The 11,827-nt window shown below is 45.9% G+C and overlaps 1 long non-coding RNA gene across 2 annotated transcripts; it reads right to left on the bottom strand.

Annotated features, from left to right (window-relative positions):
• Positions 1–1,146: 1,146 nt before the first annotated feature.
• On the bottom strand, positions 1,147–7,048 carry LOC135559995 (uncharacterized). Of its 2 annotated transcripts, none has more exons than XR_010458635.1 (3): positions 6,965–7,048; positions 5,628–5,844; positions 1,147–5,155 (listed from the first exon to the last, which is right to left on the bottom strand). It is a non-coding gene; the product is annotated as an uncharacterized LOC135559995 (long non-coding RNA). The 2 variants fall into 2 exon arrangements; XR_010458634.1 differs by having other exon boundaries at positions 1,147–5,160.
• Between the last annotated feature and the right edge of the window lie 4,779 nt (positions 7,049–11,827).

An 11,827-nucleotide genomic window follows, 5' to 3' on the forward strand; every position in this document is an offset into this window, starting at 1 on the left:
GTGTAGTCTGGCCCAGGAGTGGGAAGGTGAACGGAAAGGCTCTGGAGCAACAAACCGCCCTTGCTGTCTCTGCCTGGCCGGTTCCCCTCTTTCCACTGGGATTCTCTGCCTCTAACCCTATTACAGGGGCTGAGTCACTGGCTTACTGGGGCTCTCTCATGCCGTCCCTGGAGGGGGTGCGTCACCTGAGTGGGTTGATTCACTGTTGTGGTCATCCTGTCTGGGTTGGCCCCCCCCCTGGGTTGTGCCGTGGCGGAGATCTTTGTGGGCTATACTCAGCCTTGTCTCAGGATGGTAAGTTGGTGGTTGAAGATATCCCTCTAGTGGTGTGGGGGCTGTGCTTTGGCAAAGTGGATGGGGTTATATCCTTCCTGTTTGGCCCTGTCCGGGGGTGTCCTCGGATGGGGCCACAGTGTCTCCTGACCCCTCCTGTCTCAGCCTCCAGTATTTATGCTGCAGTAGTTTATGTGTCGGGGGGCTAGGGTCAGTTTGTTATATCTGGAGTACTTCTCCTGTCCTATTCGGTGTCCTGTGTGAATCTAAGTGTGCGTTCTCTAATTCTCTCCTTCTCTCTTTCTTTCTCTCTCTCGGAGGACCTGAGCCCTAGGACCATGCCCCAGGACTACCTGACATGATGACTCCTTGATGTCCCCAGTCCACCTGGCCATGCTGCTGCTCCAGTTTCAACTGACCTGAGCCCTAGGACCATGTCCCAGGACTACCTGACATGATGACTCCTTGCTGTCCCCAGTCCACCTGGCCATGCTGCTGCTCCAGTTTCAACTGTTCTGCCTTATTATTATTCGACCATGCTGGTCATTTATGAACATTTGAACATCTTGGCCATGTTCTGTTATAATCTCCACCCGGCACAGCCAGAAGAGGACTGGCCACCCCACATATGCTCTCTCTAATTCTCTCTTTCTTTCTCTCTCTCGGAGGACCTGAGCCCTAGGACCGTGCCCCAGGACTACCTGACATGATGACTCCTTGCTGTCCCCAGTCCACCTGACTGTGCTGCTGCTCCAGTTTCAACTGTTCTGCCTTATTATTATTCGACCATGCTGGTCATTTATGAACATTTGAACATCTTGGCCATGTTCTGTTATAATCTCCACCCGGCACAGCCAGAAGAGGACTGGCCACCCCACATAGCCTGGTTCCTCTCTAGGTTTCTTCCTAGGTTTTGGCCTTTCTAGGGAGTTTTTCCTAGCCACCGTGCTTCTACACCTGCATTGCTTGCTGTTTGGGGTTTTAGGCTGGGTTTCTGTACAGCACTTTGAGATATCAGCTGATGTACAAAGGGCTATATAAATAAATTTGATTTGATTTGATTTGATATTCTGGGCTGTTCTACCAATTGGTCTGAGGAGGTCACAGTCACCTGCACCAACCACCATATAGTGAGAGAGAACAAGACCAAGATGTACAATGCAAGGCTTTCTCTTCAGACAACAACATTTCCCACCACATCATCTCTTATCACTCTGTGATAACTATTGTAACATGTTAAGATGAGCGTTAGATTAAAGGCTTAAACTATCAAAGGAGGTCCTATCAAAAACACTGAAATCAACTCATAAAACGCCACTTTATCCCTTCAAACCCTTCATTCTGGGTTGTACAATCGAAATGATAACTTATCCGTATTCCATAAGTCTAACACTTGTAAAGCCATGGCAGTAGAACGGTTTAAATTAAGACCTTCGCTTCCTACACTTACACACATGCTACATACACTTACACACATGCTTCATACACTTACACACATGCTACATACACTTACACACATGCTTCATACACTTACACACATGCTACATACACTTACACACATGCTTCATACACTTACACACATGCTACATACACTTACACACATGCTTCATACACTTACACACATGCTTCAGACACTTACACACATGCTTCAGACACTTACACACATGCTTCCCACACTTACACACATGCTTCATACACTTACACACATGCTACATACACTTACACACATGATTCCTACACTTACACACATGCTTCATACACTTACACACATGCTTCATTATACAAGTTCATTTACGGAAATACTAGCATCATCATAAAGCTAAAATCTACAGTCAAGTTTATACTTTTATCAACGAGAGTGAATCTATCAAAAAATACACACACAAGGGATTTGTTGCTCGATGTTTAACCATTGTTTCCATAGCTCTTACCACAATGGTGTTAATATAAATTATTAACTCAACTTTAAACCTTCTAAACTTGTCAATTAAAAACAACCTTCAGTTATTACTCAGCGTCTATATCTACAGTGGGAAAGGGAAGCTCATCCAGCATCGGCAGCTCACCATCCTCTTGAAGAGCATTAAACACGAGTGCTGCTGAGACCGTATTAGACAGGGAGAATAGCCTTACAGCCTGTTAGATAGCCTTACAGCCTGTTAGATAGCCTTACAGCCTGTTAGATAGCCTTACAGCCTGTTAGACAGCCTGTTAGATAGCCTTACAGCCTGTTAGATAGCCTTACAATAGCCTTACAGCCTGTTAGATAGCCTTACAATAGCCTTACAGCATGTTAGATAGCCTTACGGCCTGTTAGATAGCCTTATGGCCTGTTAGATAGCCTTACGGCCTGTTAGATAGCCTTACAGCCTGTTAGATAGCCTTACAGCCTGTTAGATAGCCTTACAATAGCCTTACAGCCTGTTAGATAGCCTTACAGCCTGTTAGATAGCCTTACAGCATGTTAAATAGCCTTACGGCCTGTTAGATAGCCTTACGGCCTGTTAGATAGCCTTACAGCCTGTTAGATAGCCTTACGGCCTGTTAGATAGCCTTACAGCCTGTTAGATAGCCTTACGGCATGTTAGATAGCCTTACGGCCTGTTAGATAGCCTTACGGCCTGTTAGATAGCCTTACAGCCTGTTAGATAGCCTTACAGCCTGTTAGATAGCCTTACGGTCTGTTAGATAGCCTTACGGCCTGTTAGATAGCCTTACGGCCTGTTAGATAGCCTTACGGCCTGTTAGATAGCCTTACGGCCTGTTAGATAGCCTTACAGACTGTTAGATAGCCTTACAGACTGTTAGATAGCCTTACAGCCTGCTAGATAGCCTTACGGCATGTTAGATAGCCTTACAGCATGTTAGATAGCCTTACAGCCTGTTAGATAGCCTTACAGCCTGTTAGATAGCCTTACAGCATGTTAGATAGCCTTACAGCCTGTTAGATAGCCTTACAGCCTGCTAGATAGCCTTACGGCATGTTAGATAGCCTTACAGCATGTTAGATAGCCTTACGGCCTGTTAGATAGCCTTACGGCCTGTTAGATAGCCTTACGTGTTAGATAGCCTTACGGTCTGTTAGATAGCCTTACAGCATGTTAGATAGCCTTACGGTCTGTTAGATAGCCTTACGGTCTGTTAGATAGCCTTACGTGTTAGATAGCCTTACGGTCTGTTAGATAGCCTTACGGCCTGTTAGATAGCCTTACAGCCTGTTAGATAGCCTTACAGCCTGTTAGATAGCCTTACAGCCTGTTAGATAGCCTTACAGCCTGTTAATAATACAATTATGCAGACTAAGCAAAAAACACACGCTGCAGCCCATTGGTCAATATGAGATCCCCAACTTCCCAACAGGGATTCCAACCAAGTTGCAAGCGTCCGCTCTGGTTGTGGGGAATTCTTTTTAGCAACAGTGGCAATGTATTGGGCAAGATCAGTCACATTAGAAGAGCGACCTGGGACAAAAGTACAACATTCATCGCCAATGATTGCACAAGTGCCCCCTTGAGCTGCCAAAAGATAGTCAAGAGCCTCTCTGTTCTGAAGAGTCATTTCAGCCAATTCTTTTAGTTCCTGATTCAATTGTTCCAGGGCATTTCGAGTAGCATTGCCAATTTTCTCTACATGTCTAGAGATATCACGAATTTGGTCTTGGGCACCTGCAACTCCATACCCAGGGAAAAACCCGTCAAAGAACCTGGAGGCAGGTGCCTGAGTGACGTCAGCCAGAGACCTCTTATCTCTCCTCATCCCAGGAGGTTTGTAGTCTCTAAAGAGAGCCTTCAGATTCTGGTCATTGTTTGGAACGGTTCTCATTGCTGTCACCACAAACCCAACAGTACAAGTACCTCCCCAGTTCAGGGGAAGGCTATGGTAAGCCATCTTACCACACAGCCAGTAGGTGCCATTAGGGGCTCCTCTCAGAGTTGTTCTATGTTTGTCAAACCAAATTGTAAACGGTTCCTTATCAACCTGACCATTCTCCTGTATCACCTTTAAATTGCAAGCATTTGATCCATTAATATTCATTGTACAATTACATTTAAATTCCCCCAAATAGTGATCTCCATACCCCTTAATACACCAAGGGGCAGTCGTCACCCCAGCCACTGAAATGGGTGGGAGTGATACATTATCAGGTCTCACATAACAGAATATATTGGGTTGATTATATACCTTAACATTGTTGGTCATAGTGTAAAAAGGTATTTTTCCTGCCAATGCTATAGTAAAGTTCACCCCTATCGGGACTCCTACAAGGGGGAAGCCTGCCCCTACCTTCACCGGACTCAACCCACACACCCAACAGTCCTTTCCTTTGGATGTCAGGTTGGCAACCATTTGTGCTCTAGATAAGAACAAATTGTCCTCATGGTTGTGAGGGCCCAGCAGGGCTCTCCTTCTACGGTGACCATCTACTTCTGGGCCACTACTCCAGGCCTGTGTTTGCCCCTTTGGCTCAGGACTCATTTGACCCTCTGTCGGGTTTCCTACAAGAAGACAGCCTACTGTTCCTATTAGCATTCCTGTGCTAAAGCAGAGGAGGGCCACACGGCACCGCCGGGACTGGTGAGGCCTCATCTTCTCCTGGATCAGGAGCTCGTCTGCAGTGCGACGCGTGGATCCAGGTATCTCTCTCAGCAACCTTCACTGCAGTGGGGGGTGGTCTTGAAGAACTTGATATCGACGGGGGTCGTTCCAACTCTTTCTCCTGAAGTCTTTGACCACCACGGAATCACCTGGGTTCAAACAGTGTTCGGCTCCACCGGCTAGGTTCGGCAAAGACGCCTTCACCCGTGGGAGAAGAGTCTCAAGAACACTGTTAAGGGGGGCACAATTCTCTTCAATGTCTTCCTCCGTCCCTTGCAGGGACAACCTGTTCTGGGGAAAAGGTGTATTAGTCATTAGTCTAACGTGGTGTCTCTCAAGTCCAACCTAGGGCTACAGTCAACGGCAATGGCTAGGTCACATTCATGGTCTTCACCGGCATCTGCTTTAGGGAGAAGCATTGAAGGGTTAACATGTAATTTCCATACTCACACATCCACATTCCCTTCGTGCCCAAACACACCCAGTATTACTCCACCTGTATCTTCAACGGTTCTCTTGCAGCTACCTCCTATGCATATATAATAACACCTTGCGCTATTTACTATTTACCAGTGGCTCTCAGACCACGTAGACACTACACATCAATGCCTATAGACAACGGGGCTATTCCTGCCCACGTCTTTAGCCTTCTCTCTAAGACTATGGTATCTTTCCATTTACTTAATTTTTAAGGTTTAGTTTTATTTAAGGTTTATTTTTTATTTTTTTTAAATAAAAATTCATTTAAATTGACTTACTGAAAAGTTAGTAGATGTGTCCCTCTATTGTTCACTTATGATATGTCTCCTCCCGGGCAGTTCACAGTCAAGGTATGGTCTGGGCGGGTCCTAGTCGTCTTTTCGTCAGATGAGAAATTCCCTCACGCTTCCCCATAGAATGTGCAGAATCAATCATCCTGTTTGTGATGCCAGAACTGGGCTGTTCTGCCAATTGGTCTGAGGAGGTCACAGTCACCTGCACAAACCACAATAGAGTGAGAGAGAACAAGCACAAGATGTACAATGCAAGGCTTTCTCTTCAGACAACAACATTTCCCACCACACTTCCTGTATGGTTAATAATGGCTTGCCATTGGTTACAATGTTTGCCAGCTATGGTATACGAGGCGATAGTAGGCCTAGTAGGACAAGGCTATCTAAGTGTGCACATGATGTAAGTAAAAGGTTATTATGAATTATTTCATGAAAACAAAATGTATGTGATTCAACTAGACTCTCCAGAGTTTTCATCAACTGATAATAACTAAAACTAATGAGGGATGAAATTACTCAAATGTGACTAAGATTTAAGGTCTTTGAGACTAAAAAATATAAAATAGTTATCAAAATAAATACTTGTGTCAAATAATCTCTAGGACGAGCACATATGCTCTCTCTCACACACACACACACACACACACACACACACACACACACACACACACACACACACACACACACACACGTGAACCAAAATACTCAAAAGAAAATTGGGAGATTAAATATAGTGTTGTTCTGTTGGTAGGCTAGTGACAACTCAAACCTTTGTTTGGTTAGTGGAATTGAATTACACAATTATGAGATTTAAAAAAAAATACATTTTCAAAACATCTGCAAAGTCGCAAATCTGACAAAGTTTCCTCTGGATCTAAATGTTGCCATGTAGACAGTCTACAGGTCTGGAGTCAGTGATGATAAGTAAGGTATTAATTAGGAGCAGACAGTCTACAGGTCTGGAGTCAGTGATGATAAGTAAGGTATTAATTAGGAGCAGACAGTCTACAGGTCTGGAGTCAGTGATGATAAGTAAGGTATTAATGAGGAGCAGACAGTCTACAGGTCTGGAGTCAGTGATGATAAGTAAGGTATTAATGAGGAGCAGACAGTCTACAGGTCTGGAGTCAGTGATGATAAGTAAGGTATTAATGAGGAGCAGACAGTCTACAGGTCTGGAGTCAGTAATGATAAGTAAGGTATTAATGAGGAGCAGACAGTCTACAGGTCTGGAGTCAGTGATGATAAGTAAGGTATTAATTAGGAGCAGACAGTCTACAAGTCTGGGTCTTCCTGTTCTTTATAGTTGTAAATCCACTCACCTCTTTACATCGGTGTGAGAGGTTCTTCAGATGAGTTTCTCCTCAGATCTGGAGTCATTGATGAAGTCTGTCTCTCCCTCCTCTCTGTCTGTCTGCTTCTCTCTACAGCCAGGGATGGTCTTTTATACAGAACAGCTGAGTGTGCTACATGTCTGTACCTGTGTGTGTGTGTGTGTGTGTGTGTGTGTGTGTGTGGGCTGTAGCTATCATGGAACTCAACTGCTTCTTCCTGTTCCACAGAAAAACAACAACAAAACCCTGTGTACATGAGGAAGCAAGTCAAAGTTTGACTGTGGTGTTCATTGCTAGAGATACATATAGTGTAGCTACGGTAACAGATCAATGGAACCCCAAGGGGTGTAGCACAAGGACCCAGTCACTGTCACCCATTCAAAGAAGCTGATCCAAAATCCGTCATAATTTATGTAATGATCTAATCTAATTGTTTTTAAATTAAATGTTTTAATATTTATCTAATGGGCCTATAACGAGGTTACTATAGTGTGATGTTTATTTATTATAGGAAAGTCTGTGTGACAGCTTGGAGAGACAGCTGACCGGAGGGAATAGACCCCACTGGGGCTGTCATGGGCTAGCTACCCATGTTGGCAGTCTCCGACGCTGTTTCAGTATGTTGGAGACACCCGCTAAGTGCTACTGAAAGTCAACAAAGGAACATACCCCTAGAGCCTGCGAGAGCTGGGGCGCAAGATGGCTCAACGACTGATCACACGGTTACGGACCCAGGAACGGAAACGACTACGAGTAGGAACACAGCACATGAGACAACCATAACAGCAGCAGGACACACACTTCAGGTGTGCAGCTGTGGTTGGGAGAGAGTAACATCGGCAAGGGGGTTAAGGATCCATCAAGGGAGGAAAAGGTGCTTGGGAGAGCAGAGACAGGGACCTCGCATTGACCAGTACTTTTTACGAAGCAGCCAGTCAAATCAGTCGAATGAAGCACAGCGACGGGACGCAAACCAAAGTTCGCAGAGCATCAGCACCCCTGTAACTGAGGAGGATAACACAAGCACAGAAATGCCGGTGGATGAACTCACCCAACCACAGAGACCTCTAAAAGAGGAAAAGATCAAAGGGCACAGACCGAGTGTGAAGTGGCCCAAAGCTGTTGAAAAGAGAGAGTGGGAAACAATCAACAACGACCTGACAAAAATCTTGGAACAACAGGTAGGAACAGCAGAGAAAAAGCTTGAAAGGATGTGAGACATTATCTACCACTACGGAGAAGAGCGCTTTGGAGTAAACGAAAGGAGAAGTGGCAAGACACCACCCCCGCCAGCCAAATCTAGGAGATCGAGATACTTGTCAGAGAGAGAAGGCAGCTGAGGAAGCAGTGGAAGAAGGCCTCTGATGCAGAAAGATAAGGTCTCATGCTACTCCAAGCAGACATTAAATGTCGGCTGGCAACTTTGCGAAGAGCGGAAAACTTAAGGAAACTTCGTAGGAAGAAGGTACACTCAAGAACACGGTTCTATAAAAACCCCTTTAAGTTTGTCAAAGATCTCTTCGCAAAGGAAAAGTGCGGAATCCTAAAAATTCCAAAGCCTGAACTGGAAGAACATCTGGAAAAGGTCCACCAGGACATGAAAAGGCATGAGCAGATAGTCATCCCACATGACATCCCACCTATTCAACCACCAGAATTCAATCTGGACACTGACCCTCCAAAATGGAGGGAAGTAGAGAACGTTGTCCAAAGAGCAAGAGCGGCCTCTGCTCCTGGGCCTAATGGAGTACCATACAAGCTCTACAAGAACGCCGCGGATGTTCTACGCTTTCTGTGGCTCATGAGGATAGTGTGGCAGAAGGAAATAATACCAAAGGCATGGCGAAGGGCTGGTGGTGTGCTAATCCCGAAAGAGAAGAATGCGACAGACATCAGTCAATTCCGACCAATCTCCCTTCTCAACGTCGAAGGGAAGATCTTTTTCAGTATAATAGCACAGAGGCTGTCCACTTATCTGGAAAGGAACAAGTACATTGATACATCTGTACAGAAAGCAGGCATTCCTGGTTTCTCTGGTTGCCTGGAACATACTAGTATGATTTGGCACCAGATCCAAACAGCTAAGAAGGACAAGAGAGACCTCTATGTCATCTTCCTCGACCTGGCCAATGCCTTTGTCTCAGTTCCCCATGAACTCCTCTGGGAATCCTTCAACATTTTCCACGTACCAGAACCCATCACTACACTGGTAAAGGCCTATTTCCAATACCTGCAATTGTGTTTCACAACACCTGACTTCACAACAACATGGCAGCGCTTGGAAGTAGGCATAATGGCAGGCTGTATAATTTCTCCTCTGGCCTTCACTATGGCCATGGAAGTCATCATCAGGGCATCGAGATGGGTGGTCGGCGGTGAGAGAACTAAGGAAGGGCTCCGTCTCCCACCTATCCGAGCATACATGGATGACATGACTATACTGACCACCACTGCAGCATGCACCAGGCGGCTACTTGCAAAACTGCAGGATAACATCGAGTGGGCCCGGATGAAAATCAAGCCAAGCAAATCTCGAAGCATCTCCATAGTCAAGGGACAGCTTAAAGATGTGAGGTTCTGCATTGGAGATGACCCGATACCAACGGTGTCTGAGCAACCCATCAAGAGCCTGGGTAGATGGTACAACGAAAGCCTCCGGGATAAAGATCAAGTGCAGCAAGTAAGGCAGGACATCGCCGCCGGTCTTGAGAACATCAACAAGACCCTACTGCCTGGGAGGCTCAAGCTTTGGTGCCTACAGTTTGGACATTACCCCCGGGTAATGTGGCCACTCACCGTCTATGAGGTCCCAATAACAACAGTGGAGAAGATGGAGCGAACCATTACCTCATACGTGAAGAAATGGCTGGGTGTCCCACAATGCCTGAGTAACATCGGCCTCTATGGCAAAGGGGTCCTTGAACTACCTCTTACAAGTCTAACGGAGGAGTACAAGTGCTCTAAAGTAAGACTTCAGATGACATTGAAGGACTCCAAAGACCAGACCATTAGCAAGGCTGCACCTCTCCTACAAACTGGACGGAAATGGACATCATCCAAGGCTGTGCAGCAAGCAACATCAGCCCTGAGACACCAAGACATTGTGGGGAATATCCAGCATGGAAGAGGAGGCTTTGGCCTGGCAGCAAGCAAACCAACGTTCCATAAGGCAACAACATCTGAACGCAGGAAGCTGGTGGTCGAGGAGGTGCGCAGACAGGAGGAGACGGCAAGAAGTGCAAAGGCTGTCTCTCTTGCTAAACAAGGGCAATGGACGCGGTGGGAAGGCCTGGAGAGGAGAAAGATCAACTGGAGTGAGCTTTGGCAAATGGAGGCAAGCAACATCAGCTTCATCATAAGAGCTGTTTATGATGTGCTTCCATCACCAAAAAATCTACATCAATGGTATGGCGAGGACTCGACCTGCCCCCTCTGCCCAGCTCCAGCGACTCTCAGGCATATAATGACAGGTTGCAAGACCAGCCTCTCACAAGGCCGCTACACCTGGAGGCACAATCAGGTCCTCAAGAGCCTGGCTGCAGCACTTGAGACCAAGAGGAGTGCAACCAATTCATTACCTCCAAAAACAAGCAATCCCGTCAAAACAACAACATTCATCCGGGAGGGACAGAAAAGGCCCAAGTATCCTCCTACAAAGCCAGAAACTGGACACCTAGCCATGGCCCGGGACTGGAAGATGCTTGTCGATATTGGCCAGCAACTCATTTTTCCACCTGAGATTGCTTCTACCAACCTTAGGCCAGACATGGTACTCTGGTCCCCTTCACGAAAGGCTGTGTACATCATAGAGCACACAGTCCCGTGGGAAAACTCTGTTGAAGAGGCCTACGAGCGTAAGAAACTGCGTTACACAGAGTTGGCAGCAGACGCAACTCAGCGTGGCTGGAATGCAAAGGTCTGGCCAGTTGAAGTGGGATGCAGAGGATTCGTGGCTTCTTCCATCATCAGGTTGCTGAAAGAACTTGGAATCTATGGACAGGCTCTGCGGCAGACCGTCAGAGCAGTTTCTCAAGCAGCTGAAAGAGGCAGCCAGTGGATCTGGATCAAACGGAAGGACCCTTGCTGGGCTATAACTTCATGACCCCCCACCCCCACCTGAGAACCCAATTCAGATCCCTCCAACTTGAGGAGGGCATATGAGGTATGCGGTCAGCTGTATGGCTGGCTCAGGGAAGAGGACGCCCCTGCCTTGCATAGTCCCGTGGGACATCTTAATTGGGCATGGGACACAAGCTAAGGCTTGATTACCCTTTAGCTGGCCACCTTTGATGAGGGTGTTTAGTGATTAAAGGCCGAAACACCCACTGATTCGAAGGCACACTACTGAGGATGTGTCCCAAAATTGACATCTTACCCCAGTCTAAGAAATAAACCTCCCATGCCACTCTGTCAACATCACGGCAAATCTCATGTGAGTGCATTCCATCTATTGGCACAATGGACAGTTTAACATCTCGTCCCGTGTTTTATGATTCTCAGCTGTTTTTGCTGCGTAATATTTAGAAGTTGTCATTTTCTGGTGCAATTTTTTTTTTTTGGGGGTATAATACTAACTCCCTTTCAAATAAACTGGTGACATAGCTACTGAGTTAGAAATGGGTGTTGGAAGTTGTTTGTTAATGATGACATTAAATTGTTTTGGGGGTGGCATCCATAGAAGCATTATACTGTAATCTTATTTTTTTTTTATCAGAACATAGTGTATAATGCACATATAAACATTAGCCTAAATTTAGGCACATTTATATGGGCGGCAATGAGGATGAGTTGGTATCTACATGGTTTTGGCCAAACTTCTACCTAATCTATTATAGTGAATTCAAAGGGTAG

This window comes from Oncorhynchus nerka, linkage group LG15, assembly GCF_034236695.1.
Source record: "Oncorhynchus nerka isolate Pitt River linkage group LG15, Oner_Uvic_2.0, whole genome shotgun sequence".
NCBI classification, from domain to species: Eukaryota; Metazoa; Chordata; class Actinopteri; order Salmoniformes; family Salmonidae; genus Oncorhynchus; species Oncorhynchus nerka.